The sequence below is a fragment of the Vespula pensylvanica genome, chromosome 2, assembly GCF_014466175.1.
Source record: "Vespula pensylvanica isolate Volc-1 chromosome 2, ASM1446617v1, whole genome shotgun sequence".
Classification (NCBI taxonomy): domain Eukaryota; kingdom Metazoa; phylum Arthropoda; class Insecta; order Hymenoptera; family Vespidae; genus Vespula; species Vespula pensylvanica.
Window position 1 is genome coordinate 4704654 of NC_057686.1, and position 12923 is coordinate 4717576.

A 12923-nucleotide genomic window follows, 5' to 3' on the forward strand; every position below is an offset into this window, starting at 1 on the left:
GCGTGCGTTACCGCCTTCTGATCTCATCCACCTTTCTCTTCATTCTCTACTTCTCTTCTTCTTTAGCTCCATTCTTTCCTCTGCATTTTCCCTATCGCCGTTGTTCCACCTCTAACCGTCTCATATATCGCTTGTATTTTAAAGCCTTCTAAAGACTAACGGATTGAATCATCCTCGTAATTACTTATCATTCAAACCAATTACATTCCAATCCCATTTCTTTAATATTGTCAATGTTAACATGTACCTTTAATGATTTCATCCCTTTTCATATTATATTTCTATGATACGTGTTCATTTAGTATCGTTTACGATTGATCATTTTTTTGGAAGTAAAAATATATATATATATACATACATACATACATACATACATACATATATATCTTATGGAAGAACTATCGTTTGAGGAAAGAAAAAAAGAAAAGAAAAAAAATATTAAGAGCATCGACGTACTTAAGAGTAGAATGAAAGAGAGATAGAAGAAGGAAGGCGGAGGAGGAGGAGGAGGAGGAGGAGGAGGAGGAGGATGGTGGTGACGACGTAACATACGTGCTGTTCCCTACACCGCCAACTCGAATAATTCACATTGTACGTCGGGAATGGTAGGTAGTTCAGGGCTTTCTTTTGCCAATTATTTCGGGACACGACACGGTGCGAGGAAAGAAAGCCCTGCGGGGCAGAATAGATCGCGCGATTTTCTGTGGACTAATTTAGCTGCGCTCGTTGAGCCGCTACTGAGTAACTCTCACTCACTCACTCTCTCTGTCTCTCTTTCTCTCTCTTTCTCTCTTTCTTTCTTTTTTTCTTTCTTTTTTTCTTTCTTTCTTTCTCTCTCTTTCTCTTTTTCTTTCTCTTTTCACTTTGGCTACTCTTTTGAAATCTTACTTTGTTATCTTGTTTTGTTTTCTTTTCGCCTACACTCTTGGTAACATTGTCTTTCAAGCTTTACATTGTTTCTTCCTAAGGTCAAATTGACTTCCTTACTGCCGTTGAAAACATTATATATGTATATATTGTTTCGTGTTATGTGTATGTTTCGAAAAATAAACAATGATACAGATACTTCATTTATTTTGATTGTAGAAGTCGACCGAGCACCATCTCTCCTCTTTTGAAAGCTCTTATTCCGTTTTGTTCTACATGGCCACGTAATAAATGATACCGAGGAAAGTGATTTATTCGAATGTTGGTGCGTTGTAAGTAGTCGTAATAGTACGTTTTCGATCGAACGATTTAGATACAAAATAATTATTGATTTCCACTATATCTATATAGATCAGTTGATCTCTATTTCTCAGAGGATATTTAACACACAGGAGTAAGAAATTACATACTTAGATGATTATCGTGCAACGAACTTTTTGTCTGGCTTAAATTTTGAAGTGTAGGAGAACGTATTCGTACGATTACACATAAAGAAAGATAGAAATGATCGATGATCTGGTTATAGCGAGAGGTATTTTGATAATACAAATGTAAAATCGATAAGCGTATACGAGCAACTACCGATTAATATAACTACTATTAGAAAACTTTTAAGCCTATACTCATGTATCCTTTCAGGATTATAGTAATGAAATAAATAAAGAAAAAGAAAGAAAGAAAAAGAGAGAGAGAGAGAGAGAGAGACGGAGAGATTAGAGAATTTTCTAGAGATTAATCATACGTCTGAATCGGAAAGGAAACGTATCACCGAACAGAGAGAAAATCTAGAAACGAAGAAAAGATATAAGTAAGTACTTACGTACATACATGCATACATACGTACAAACATACACACGTATTCTCATAAGAAGGCAAACGAGTCCGTAATGAGTGCAGATAAAATCGGTGATAGGGTTCATGGAGCGACGGCCACCGAAAAATTCGAATACGAGCCGTTATCAGCTGGGCATCCTCTTCCCTCGCGTCTATTTTCAAGAAAGCGATTTATCCTAGCGGCGTCTGAAGTCGCCGGTTACACCGGTGCTCGTGGAAATTTCTATCGAAGCCGATGTATCTGCCGGATAACGGCAGATTAATGACTCGCGGATTGCTCGCGTTCGAAGGAGCCAACGGCAGCTACTAGTTCGAGATTCGAAGGTGTTTCGATCCGAGCTTAAGATAGAAACTCTATTGATTTAGACCAATTCGAAGTACTATTTCCGCTTTTTCCCGATCAATCTTTATTGCTAGATTAAAAATATAATAGAGAAAAAGTATGAATAGGATTTTCTAAGGATTCAGGTCGTCATCCTCCGTTGGATCTGTCGGATCTTTTTTGCTTTTCCAGTACGGTCGAACAGAGAGTAGAGGAGACGAGGAGAAAGAGAGAGAGAGAGAGAGAGAGAGAGGAAGAAAGAGAAAGAGAGAAAGAGGGAGGGAGGTGGTCGGTAGTACGGGCGTCCGCCTGCAATTTTCGATGCACCTTCGCCCGGCGAATTAATGCTCGCGGTGTTTCAGAGATCGCGCGCGCCATTCATAACGCGAATGTTATTAGTGCAGATCGCAGTCGGATATACCGCCTGGTCTGGTCGTGTGGTTAAAATAAAGATGATGAATGCCCGACCGTCCCTCGCCGCGGCACTGGATGTAGATTAATATCGGACCTCGCTCACTTACTACTTCTCCGCGCGCCTCCTACTAATATCTCCTTGCAACCTGCAACCGAGGATGTACGAGTATCCTTGTATATACTCTGTTTCGTCCTGTCTTCTCTCTCTTTTCTTCTTTCATTCCTCTATTTCTTCCTCTTGTACTTCCGCCTTTCCTCTGATAGCTTTAGAAGCAGACATCTACCTATCTACCTACCTACAGCTAGCTAATGGCTCGAAAATTTCTATCGTCGAAGTCGTATTCAAAAATTATGGAGAAGAGCATAAACACGTCGACGGATTTGTCATGGGACCGAGACGGATTCAGCGACAGACCACGGAGAGGCCACTGGCATAACTTTAAAACAGTTGTATCAACGTGTGTAAGTCATCTGTTCCGTGTAAACTCGACGAAATTCTGCGGGAAAGAGAAAGGGAGAGAGGTAGAGAGGGAGAGAGAGAGAGAGAGAGAAAGAAAAAGAGAGAGAAAAAGAAAAAGGGAAAGAGATAGAGTGAATGCGCGCGGGCGCGCATATTTAGTCGAACAGCAATTTTAGTTTAAGCCGGGATCTAGGGATCACGCTCGCTGATCGACGGCGCAAACTATTCTCCGGATTTTGCGACGATCTCTTTGCTTTCTCCTCTTTCTCTTTCATTCTCTTTCTCTCTCGGTTCGATGCCTTCTGAACGAAGGCGTTCGCGTCCGGCTATGTGATGCACCGGTTGCATGCGACTCGTTCTAGCGTGTGGCATCATTTTAATATATACGGTTCGTTAGAACATTAGAGGCGACAGGAGCGCAATATTCTCGGCTCGCTATATACTAGTGACTTCCATCGGCACGCAGTGACTCTCATCGTCAACTTATTCTACTTTATAGATTCCTCCTTCCGTCATTGATAATAAAATCTTTCGTATAATTTCCATTGTCTAAGATAACTATGTAAGTTCGTTAGGAACGAAGAAACGCGAGTTAAATATTCCTTCGTCGTTGTCGAGTCACACTGTATATTTTGCAGGAAAGATTATTTTTAACGAACGTCTCTACCTACGGTTCGTTCATTGTAGTTATACAGAAAAAGGGGGACATAGGGAGATCCGCTCTTTCACGAGATGAAAGTGGATAGTCATCCAATTGCGAGCAGACCAGAACGTATTCGTCCTCGCGCGTAGGCCGTGCGAAGGACGAACGATAACGTCCTGGCGACATCCGACGAAGATACATTTTTCGAATCTTGTTTGCTTTTAATTCGTTTTAGATTCCATTAGAAACATGGTGATTCGATCTAAATCTTTTATCTTGATAGTTTATCGGTGTATCTACTACGTATGTACGATGCCTTTTGTTTTCTAAGAAATGCAGTCGCTTAATGCGTGACTTGCTTTCGTGGAAGAGTAATTATCGTACGAAACGAAGAAGAAGGAGGTGGAGGAGGAGGATGAGAAGCGAGGGCTCAAAGAAAGGGAAGACGCATTAAGGGCGCTAAAATAGGAAGAGGTAAGAGATGGAAGGAAAATGTACTTAAATCATTCGTTGTCCTCTGGCGAGCCAGCACGCTGGAACATTACGGAAGAATGTACATTTTCATCGGCGAAAATTTGTGACTGGTACGGAGTCCAGTGGCCTCGACTAATTCGTAAGCATTCTCAGACGGCGTCGCCGAGGAATTAATATAGCCTCGAGTGTGTCCCGGTGGATCGAGGATTATAATTGCCTGAGAATAATGAGAATATCCCCTAGGAATTATATGCGAGTGCTGGGGTAAAGCTAACGTTTAAAGACGCACCGAATAAATTCTATCTTACGAGCAGATAAAATCAGACAAATCGCACGTATGTTTGTGAGTGAGTGAGTGAGTGTGTGTATGTAAAGCTACGCGTATCGCGTGTATTCGAATCAAAAGTGGTTTTTCTCGTTAGACAAAATATATAGAAATTACTTTATCTTCCTTTAAAATCTGACGTTAAACAATTTCGAAATTTTTTTACTATTCCTTTTCTTCTTTTTCTATTCTCTTTCTTTTCTTTTTTTTTTAGCCAAACCCTTCTCCCCTAAAAAATTGAAACGAAACGTGGGTCGCTTCAGGGCACGATCTTATGCAATCGTCCTCGTTCAACGAACGAAGCCCCTTCCATTGGTGACAACGGAAGAAGGTGTTGTAGCCATCGGGCCTTGTAACGTTGGACGTTGAGCGATGCTACCGAGACGAGCGATTGTGTTCGCAGATATTTTACTAAGTCGGGAATCGAGCTAAAATTAGGCCACTCAACGCCACACGAAGAGAAGATCGAGCCGCATTGGGATCCGACTCTCGCTCTCTTTTGGCTCGTTAATTCTTCTCAGTGCGAGAAACGCACAGGACAGGATTGCCTTACTCTCCTTCGTGGTATTCTATCGTATTCAAGTGGAGAGTCGGCTTCTTCGAGCCGATATCGACTCGATTCTGAGTCACTCTTAGCTTCCACAGAAGTGAATGAACTTCATTGCGTACCCCTATGCCATTCATTCTCGTATCCCGCCATTCTACATATATCTTTTTCTTCTTTTCTTTCTCCTCGACCATTCTCTTTGTTCGAATCAACGACGAGGAGAAGAGAAAGAGAGAGCTTGGTACTCTTGTATGGGACTACCCGGTGTTAATGGTATACCTTAAGCCTTGATCGACTGGACGTACTGGTAGTCACACAAGAGGATTAATCCTTCCACAAATTTGAACCCTTCGAACACGACTCTCTTCGTAAAAACATTTTTCCCAAATTTCTCTTTTCCCAAGTTTCCCTACTAAGATTTAAAATAATATTGCTTAGCGTACATCTAGATATATATTCTCGCAAATGTTGTACATATATTTATAAGTAAACACAAACGTACAGATAAACGTAATATCGCTCGATTAGACTTGCCCTGAAAACAAAGTCCGACGATAAGCCTGTCTAAATGTAAACACAGTCAAGATATCAACATAGTCGAGGAAGTTAGTTTAATAATAATTAAGAAAATTCGTTTCAATCGTTTTGAGAACGCATCTGGCGTTTAGGAATATACGCGTAATGAAGTTAATGGCGATGCCACGGTGGTCCAACCGATAGGAAGAGCTCCGATTATATCGATCTCGTTCGTTCGTTCATTCGTTCGTTCGTTCGTTCGTTCGTTCGCCGAGAAAGAAAGAGACAAGGAGAAAGACGAGAGAGTCGGCAAAAGGGTGGGAAGTGTTACCACGATGCTACACACAACGAGGCGGACCATTAACTATTAAGCGTGCAGATATGCATATGAGACGACCGTGCGTGGGCTTGCTCCAATCGGCGCTCTTCGATGCTGTATATTGCCGAGATAATATCCCGATCTGATTGGACGGTTATAAACGGGGTATCGCGGACGCGGCTTTAACGCCGTAACGCAGCGTGCAGTCGATAACTTTTCGAGGGTGTTCGAACAACGTACGATATGCGGTAGGATTTCTCTCTTTCTCTCTTCCTCTTTCTCTTCGAACGGAATAGCAGGAAATCGAGCGTAGTTGCTTTTTCACAATGAGAAATTATTGAGGAAGGATGAGGAATCTTAATGGAAGAGAAGAGAGAGAGAGAGAGAGAGAGAGAGAGAGAGAGAGAGAGAGAGAGAGGTGAGTTTCGCAGGTTTAAAAGTTTATCAATGCGGAAGTTCTTTTGATCATTCGTAATTATTTCGAATGGAGCAATGAGTTGTTCATTTATGAGAGATCCTTTTTTCATTTCTCTTTTTTCTTTTTTTCCCCTTTTAAATGAAATCTCTAAGAATTAGATGCTTGGTTTAAATGCCGAGATACGTTTATGAGCAATGAATAAGCATGTAGGTAGGTAGGTAGGTAGGTAGGTTATGCTAAAAGAGACTTGCCGGTGGTGCCTGATTTCAAACGAAAATCAAGACATCCCCTTTTTACGCGTTCAACGTTCTCGTAGCTCATCCGTAGGGCGCATCTGCTTTGTACCTGCACGATCGATTTTTGTAACGAGCACGTTTACGTGGCAGATGGGGTGGGATCTTCTAAAGAGGAAAGCAGCGGGAGGGAATGGAAAGATCGTTCGTTTCTTTCGTACCTAACCCTGCAGGTTTCTCGCGGCACATATTTCATTTACGTATGATAATAATATTCAAACGGAAAATATATGTGGGAGCGCGATGTAATTCGACGGTGGTCTCGTGCGCGAGTCCTCTCGTGATAGTTGTTACTACGAGAGAAAAGTGGAACACACTCGATCGAGCGAAATGTTCAAAGAAATTTATTCTCTTCGATCGAGGCGAACAAAAAATATTCTCGATTATTACATTCGTAATAGCGAGTTAGCTAAGGCGAATAGAGATCGTTGGTCGTCGTCGACGACGACGACGTACGAAAGAGTTATTGGAATTTTAGATTCGTCGTTACGGTCGAATCGACTACGAAGGCCTCGAGGATCGATTACCGATCGATAGAATTCATTCACCGGGCTAAGAGAGATCAGCTTCGACTATGGAACGGTTCGCGCGTTAAGGATAAATAAAATGCTTTAATCGATATTGCTCGAATCGGCTAACGAGGTGTTTGGTTGACTCGAAGTTGATAAAGTACAGAGTCCCGGACCATAGGAGAACGGTGGTGTAGTGGGCTTTATTACGAGCCAGAGTCACGATAATCATCGATACTCGTCCGTAAGTTGTCCGTAATAAAGTTTATCCGTACGGCTCTTGTGCAAGAATCATGACGACATTAAAATAATCACTATATATATATATATATATATATATATATATATATATAAAGTAAAACAATGTTGGTAAAGGCGTAACACGGCGGAGCATTTCTTGATGAAAATTAAATCGGCTTCTCTTTCTCTCGTACTCTCTTTCTCTCTCCCGTTCCTTCCTCCATATATTTACCGTCTCTCTCCTTTCTCCATCGAAGTCTACCTGTTCGCTTTAACCTCGTATCTTATCCAGTTATGCGCGAGCATTTCGAACACGCCTAGTCTTTATCTCTTCCACTCGTTTCTCTCTTCCTGTCCCTCTTTCCTTCTCGTTAGCGGCCGCGTCGTGCAATAAATTTGATTGGCATAGGTTATACCGAGCTGGTGCCACCGAGGCGGTTCGTTTAATTCTATCCAACGTGGATATTTAGGACTACTATGTTCCCATTAATCGAAGATCCAAGAAGTTGCGTGACCATTACCCTCGCGAAACCCTTCGAACATGGACACTCTCCTTTCTGATTCCAAATTCAACTTCTTAGAGACTGTCCGGTAATTACACGAGTGCTCGTGCCGCGAAAGGAATGGTTAAAACGTGCCCGGTTAATTTCGAAGTCGAGCACTAATGACCTCGGTGATTATCGCATCGAGAAAGACTTTAATCGTTTAAGTTTCGTCAAACTTTTCTCTCTTTTCACCAACGAAATTCTCTTGATATTAATTATCTTTTGAGACGAATGTACTTGTCCAAACTCAATAGATATCTTTGACGTCGTATTTGAAGTAAATTTAAAAGAGTCCATACGTGAATTGGTATACGTTGATTGAAAATATACGAACTTTAAACGATTACAATATTTTTCGACCGTGGTACTGGTCCTTCTATTGTTCGCAAGTTTTACAACGGATAAAAAAGAAAAAATGCCGATTCGTTAGGTCGTAGGTCTCTTGAAGCTTTTACCTTGGCACGTGAACGTGAAATCTTCAGTGATTCTTGTTTCTCCCCTTCGAGATATCAACGAAGGGAATCCTCTTTCGGTTCAACCGATATTCCGGCTCTTATGAGTAGACAGCTTAGAGAATATAATAACGTCTGAAAGGAAGGAAGGAAGGAAGGAAGGAAGGCACGGGACAAGATTCTTTTATACGCAAAATTCGAAGGTAAACCGTTGGCGAACGCACCTTGAGGAACGTGCGACGTGATTCGATGCGTCGTCAGCTGTTCTATCTATCCCTCCTTTCGTCTCCTTCCCTACCTAGTCATACTACTGTCTATTTTATATCTCTTCGTCTTGTTCAATCGGTTGAGCAAATCTTAGACTTTAGCACGCGTCCAACGAAAGCGAGAAACGATGATAAATGATTCAAGAAAAATAAATCTCTTTGATAATAATTCATTTAAAAGAGGGAGGGAGAGAGAGAGAGAGAGAGAGAGAGAGAGAGAGAAGTATTCTTAAGTGATTAGTTTTCATTTTACAATGAATTGACAAGTTTCAATTAATTCTAATTTTTCAATATGTGTAGTTTCTTCAAAGTCAATAATTTAAGAATTTCCGTACAAATATAAAAGATTATCAATAACTCTCATGAAAAGAGATAAAAAAAAAAGTAAAATAAAAAAGGAAAAAAGGAAAGAAAGGAAGAAAAAAATATATTTAACAATGTCTCTTTTATTCTAAGAAAGCAGGTAACGTGGAACGTACGTTGCGCAATAAGAGCAGTAACGTATCCTACCTGGAGCCCCTTTAGAAAGCGAGAAAAGAAAGAAAAATAAAGAAAAAAAGAAGAAAAAAGAAAAAACGTCGGAAAAAGAAGGGAAGATTCGATGCAAGGGGGATGGCACGCGCCGACCTGTGAGAGAAGGAAGGAGGAGGTGGCAACGATCGGCTGCAGCTGCGTTTCGATTTTGCTCTTGGCAGCGTGGTCACTTTCCTCTCTCCTTCTTTCTCACGCACCTTCCGTAGCTTTCTTTCTCTCTCTCTCTTTTTTTTCTCATTCTGATCTTGACCCGATCGTATCGAACGACGATCGGGCCGCTGTCATCCGAAAACGAATGACAGAACTTTCGGCTCCCCAGAGGCTCGTGTTACCCTCAAAAGGACGACAAGTTAACTTTTCTTTGCTGATCTTTATCTCGATATATCACACCTTCCTTACCTATATATCTTTCTCTCTTTCTAAGCAACGGATAATTTTTATTTCATTTGCAATTTAATTTGAAATTCGTTTAAAACTGGTATATTATCATTTTGTTTCTCTGTCTGGTTAAAATAAAAATTTCTCTTTGACGATTAAACGTACGACGATGTACATACGTACAAAAAAAAAGAAAAAAGATATTAAATTCTCAATAGGAATAAAATAATTTTATTCTTACGATTTTTTATCTCTATATATGTAAGATATTTTTGTGTTAGTTAACTCACGTTTCGAAATGCCGTTGTAAAAGTTTTCAAAATTCTCCTTCCTTCGATTGTCCACCGCCAGAAGACACATTTTGTTTACAGAGACACACCTGGTAAAAGTTTCTTTCATCGCGTTAGTACAAAACACGCAAACACATTTGGAAACACCCCCACGTAATGTTTAGACACGGGTAGTCTTAGTTTGATAAACGATCGTCAGAGTGAAATGGTCAAGCGTCGTACAATGTAATGCGTTTTGTCGTAGTTTGTCCTTTTATTGTGCTATGACTATAAAAGCAACAAGGGGTGCGTGCTTTTATATATCATGCTGTCTCATTTGGTTTGTTCAATGTACATACTTCGTGAAACGTGTATCGTACTATACAATTTCGGGAGTAATACTTATTTACATACAATAATATTAATAAAAATAATTCGTATTTAATTACGTAAAAACATCAACCAATAAAACAAAACTTGTTAATTCATTACTAGCAATGCCATTAAAACTGATAAAAATAAAAATGAAATACAGGGCCAATTGAATAAATAAACTTTTCAAATTTTATTATGTAATCTGTGCTATAAATAATTCTCAAAGCTATAAATCCTTTTGTTATACGTTATTATAATAAATACATTTGTCACAATAAATAAAGTTTATTATTATAATTGCAACGATCATTCGTAAATTCAGTAAACATTCTCCATATTGATTGATCACTGAGAATGAGAGATTAAATTCCCGTTTGTAATGTTATATATTAATTTACTAAGTGAATTCGTCACACGTTTTCTAATTTCAACGATCACTTGCAAATTCATTAAACATTCTCGTTGTTGATTGATTATCGAGAACGAGGGATTATAAGTAAAGTAACTTTGGTATTATTGTAACACATCGATGTCGGTAAAGTTCAAAAGGTTCGATGGAAGTAAAGCGATAGTACCAACTTGTTTGCAATATACCGCAGATTCACTGAGCACATTCCTCTCGTTGAGTTAACATTCACGTACGGTATCAATTTCCATACGTTAGTCTAAGTAAGATACGATGATTGGGCTTCTTGTTTCTCTCGACGATTTGCCGCTAAGACCTATTCTTACAGGAAACTCGACGTTCCTATGAAACTACGACGATCTACGTACCGTCCCTTAACAAACGACTTTTAACGATTCCACGAAACTAAATGAAAGGAAAATGTTCTTCCCTTTTTGTGAATATAAATATAACGATTACAAAAATACGAATGTAATCTAAATTCCTTCGTTCTTTGCATTCTGAAAAGTAAAAAAATTATCGACCATTTTTAAGAACGATTGATTGTTGCCACGTATCATTTCCTTTATCGAAAGCGTTTGAGATGATTTGTTTAATTAGTGAAAACGGTGGTATATATGAAACTAATCATCTTGATAATCCAGATAGTTGCTTGATATATTTATAAAGTTAAGATACATATATTTTTTTTCGTTTTTTTTTAAGATAATTAAGATTATCGATACATTATTTTATCCGCACGATTTTATCTTATTCGATTGATCAGCGGAAATTAGTACTAAGAGAAAATCAAGAGACAGACTTATAGCTTCGATTACTTATAATTAATAGCTAACTTCCTACGAACAATTATCTCTCTGGATTTAGCAACCACCACCTGCGGTAAGATCTTGAAAATCAATATTGATTAGAATATATTTATCAATATATTTATCAAATGATTGAACTTAAATATTATCCTACTAATCACTTCTATAATTCATAATGGATTTAATGATGCCCATAGATAAGTAAGTAAGTATTTATATTGGCAGATACTTGTGACAAATGACAAATACGTGAAACGAGGAAGTTTTGATCAGACATCAGTTTATAATTTATCAAGAGTACATATATATATAACATATTTTTTTCTAAACTTCTCTGTTATAATCTGATAGAATTTTGTTAAGATACCGACGTGAATTTACATACAAAGTTTGTAGACGTAAGAGTCACGTTGATAGTCGCTGAAACGTGGTACCGTTCCGATCGGACAGCTAGAATCGACGTCGTTACGATTTGCGTATATACATGTCGTCGTGTTCGCGAGCGCGACTCGCATCGAGAACGGATAGGTCCTTCGAGGCCGCGCGATACTCGTTAATTAAAATAGCGAGCTGTTAGTCCCGTATTAACGCAAGTTTATTGCCGAGTGGAATTCATTGAAACTTACATACGGCGCGCAGTCAATGTAATTACCGTTACCGTTTCTGCCAACGGTGATCGCGAACGATTCTTGTTAATGTCCTCTCTGGACTTATGGATGGTGGACGCGTGCTGTTCGATCGTCTATGTACTTTTGTGATTTTTATGTACGATACTTTTACGTTTATCCTTCTTATGAAACAGATATACGTGACACAATCGAAGTTTCGTCGATTTTATATTTTTATTATTACAACTTTGGGAAATTTAGTAAGTACGAAGGATATTACAGTCGGAAGACCGTGGAATTTATCATAACATTTATTTTATATCTCGTAATTGATCGTAAGCTATCACGGTATCGTCGATAATGTGAAATTTTGTTAAACACGGAAAGAGACCGTAACCGTAGTTGCATTAAAATGGAGAAGCAGCGAAAGCTCAAGGTCAGATTCCATCGAAAGTGCGAAAAATAAGAAGAGAGGGATGTTAAAACTTGACTAATTTGAAATTGAACTTGTTCGTCGAAGGATACTCGTTGTCTCGGTCGCGTGACGTCCTTTTTAGTTAGTCGAAATGCATTCGTATTTAACGAGCAGCTGCTTTCATAACGCGCTGATTTACCGGCGTTAATTAAATATCCAGTTTGCATGATCCCAATTCGACACGGTGTAAAGGTGGAATGAACGTTTCTTGCGGTGGCACATGCTCTTGCTTTTATATTTTCATCGTTCCAGATATAGTAATCCTGCGGGTAGTTGAACGTCGATCTACGCACCGGAGCAAGGCGTTTACACGGAACTTAATAGGCTACGCACATACATAAGCTACACGCACGCGTCTAACTATAATAAACGTTTTCTCTCGAGCGCAGCACGCGCCGTAGATTCGTTTAGCCGCGGCTTCGTTTCCCGTTCGACATTTTTACGCCCGCCGATTGCTAAATGTTACGAGAAATATCCGGAAAGTTTATCGATAATAATATTCCTAACCGTTGATCTTTTCAATCATCATTTATTTTTATTAACATCATCCAGATCATAATCATTT

General features: G+C 39.3%; 1 long non-coding RNA gene across 1 annotated transcript; it reads left to right on the top strand.

The window, feature by feature from the left end:
- The first annotated feature begins 494 nt into the window (after nucleotides 1-494).
- LOC122627193 lies at nucleotides 495-2280 on the top strand. The gene is made up of 3 exons (XR_006326809.1): nucleotides 495-605; nucleotides 1087-1199; nucleotides 1279-2280. It is a non-coding gene; the product is annotated as an uncharacterized LOC122627193 (long non-coding RNA).
- Nucleotides 2281-12923: the final 10643 nt, after the last annotated feature.